The sequence below is a fragment of the Arachis duranensis genome, chromosome 2 (genome assembly GCF_000817695.3).
Source record: "Arachis duranensis cultivar V14167 chromosome 2, aradu.V14167.gnm2.J7QH, whole genome shotgun sequence".
Lineage (NCBI taxonomy): Eukaryota > Viridiplantae > Streptophyta > Magnoliopsida > Fabales > Fabaceae > Arachis > Arachis duranensis.
In genome coordinates this window covers 57,136,578-57,139,326 of record NC_029773.3, presented here as the reverse complement: position 1 = coordinate 57,139,326, position 2,749 = coordinate 57,136,578, and the positions used below count along the sequence as shown (strand labels likewise).

Genomic DNA, 2,749 nt, shown 5'->3' with positions numbered 1-2,749 from the left:
TCCTAATCCAGGAAACTGTGGAAGCAGCATTCAGAAGCCCACCATACATGCTAACAGTTTCGAGCTAAAACCCCAGCTCATCACTCTTGTACAAAATAATTGCTCATTTAGAGGAGGTGCTCAAGAAGATCCTAATCAACATTTAACCACCTTCCTGAGGATTTGTGACACTGTGAAGTCCAATGGAGTCCATCCAGATGTCTATAGGTTGCTCTTGTTCCCTTTTTCACTCAGGGACAAGGCATCTAAATGGCTTGAATCCTTCCCAAAGGAGAGCTTAACTAATTGGGAAGAAGTGGTGAACAAGTTTTTGGCAAGATTTTACCCTCTTCAAAGGATCAATAGGCTAAGAACTGAGGTGTAAACTTTTAGACAACAAGATGGTGAGACACTTTATGAAGCATGGGAGAGATTCAAAGACCTAACAAGAAGATGCCCACCAGAGATGTTTAATGAGTAGGTTCAACTTCACATCTTTCATGAAGGTCTTTCCTATGAGTCAAAGAAAGATGTGGATCATTCATTAGGAGGCTCTCTAAAGAAGAAGAAAACCATTGAAGAAGCCATAGATGTCATTGAAATAGTTGCTAAAAATGACTACTTCTATGCCTCCGAAAGAAGTAACACCAGAGGAGTAATAGAGCTGAACCACATGGATGCATTGTTAGCTTAAAACAAGATGATCACCAAGCAGCTAGCAGATCTTACCAAGAAGGTGGAGGAGAACCAAGTTGCAGCAGCCATCACCTCATCATCAGCTTAAGAAGGAGTAAACATAGGAGAAGAAGGTGACTGGGAGCAAGCCAACTATGTTGGAAATTCACCTAGACAAGTCCATGATCCATACTCCAAAACTTACAACTCTGGATGGAGAAATCAGCCCAACTTTGGATGGGGAAACCAACAAGACCAAGGGCAAGACCAGAGACGCCACAACCTCAATTCCAACAACAATGCAACTCATCAAAATACCTCACAGAGATATTACCAACATCCATCTAACCAACCTTCTCAACCACCTAATCTCAACCCACCATCATTAACAGATGATAGGCTCTCTAAGATTGAGGCTCTACTTGAAAACTTATGCAGAGAAGTCCAAGACAATAAAGTGTTTAAGGAAGAAGTGCGAGCCAATATCAAGAACCAAAGAGAAAACATCAAGAGATTGGAGTCCCAAGTAGGGTATCTATCTCAACAAATTCTCAAACCCACTGATGGATTCCCCAGTGATACAGAGAAGAATCCAAGAGGAGAAACAAAGAAGGTGAGATGGGAAGAATGCAAAATGATAACCACAAGTGATGAAGGAAGTATAAATGGAGTAAAACACCTCCAAAATAATCAAAAGGAAAGCCAGGAGGAAGGAAGCTATACAACTCAACCCACATCCAAGGAAGAGCTGAAGAAGAAGGAGGTATTGAACCCATATGCACCTTTTCCTCACAGGCTAAAAGGTGGTGTAGCAGGGAGAATGTACTCAAGGTTCCTTGATATGTTTGCATCTCTTGATGTAAATATACCATTTATTAAAGCCCTCCAATAAATGCCTTTCTACATCAAGTATATAAAGGAGCTACTTGCCAGAAAAAGTCCATTGAAGGGTGGACAAACCATAAAGATGAACAGGGATTGTAGTGCTCTCATTCAACCAGGGCCACCCACAAAGAAGGAGGATCCAGGGAGTTTCCACATTCCTTGTGCCATAGGAGAAACAATGATTGACAAAGGGCTTTGTGACTTGGGAGCAAGCATCAACTTAATGCCTCTCTCCCTCATGAAGAAGCTCCAAATCAATGAACTAACTCCCACTGATGTAATTATTAGATTGGCTGACAAAACTCAAAAACAAGCAATAGGAGTGGTTGAAAATGTGCTGGTGAAGGTTGGGAGCTACTATCTTCCCACTGATTTTGTTGTTCTGGAAATGGATGAGAATTCTATTTACCCTATCATTCTGGGAAGACTATTCTTAGCCACAGCCAGAGCACTCATAGACGTAGAGCGAGGAGAGCTAGTGCTGAGAATACATGATGAGCAGCTCACCTTCAATGTTTTCAACCTCTCACAAGAATCAAGTCAAGAGAATAAAGAATTAAGAGAAGAGCAGAATGAAGCACTGATGCAAGAAACAAACAAGAAAGCACAAACAACACAATTGAAAACCACATTGGATGGGAAACCACATATTCAGGAAGAACCACATTCAAAGGTAATCCAAAAGGAACCAGAACCACCAGAGTCATGCAGAGGCAACAACAAGGATCCCTTAGGGAAAGGAGCTATAGAAAACAAGCAAGTATCAAGAGATACAAAGAAGAAAGTTCCAATGAGATGGAGAAATAAGAAAATTCTTACAGAAAATTTCTCGCCAGGTAATGAAGTGATCTCTACATACTTTCCATCTATACCACCTCACCTCCCCACTATTCCATCTCAGCTGCCTCCTGTGTACACTATCAACAAAATCTTGTCCTTAGAGCATATGGAGCTTATCAACAAAGCCAATGGACATAGGTTCACTGCAAGAGGAGAGGATTTCAAGCACCACCAACCACCCTGACAAGGGTCAACCGTCAAGCTAATGACGTTAAAGAAGCGCTTCATGGGAGGCTGATGAGCGGATAATTTGTATGCTTTTTGGCATTGTTTTTAGTATGTTTTTGATATGATATAGTTAGTTTTTAGTATATTTTTATTAGTTTTTAGTTAAAATTTACTTTTCTGGACTTTACTATGAGTTTGTGTG

General features: G+C 40.7%; 1 non-coding gene across 1 annotated transcript; it reads right to left on the bottom strand.

Moving 5' to 3' along the window:
- Positions 1-343: 343 nt before the first annotated feature.
- Positions 344-451, bottom strand: LOC127745038 (small nucleolar RNA R71). Its single transcript, XR_008006227.1, has one exon. It is a non-coding gene; the product is annotated as a small nucleolar RNA R71 (small nucleolar RNA).
- Between the last annotated feature and the right edge of the window lie 2,298 nt (positions 452-2,749).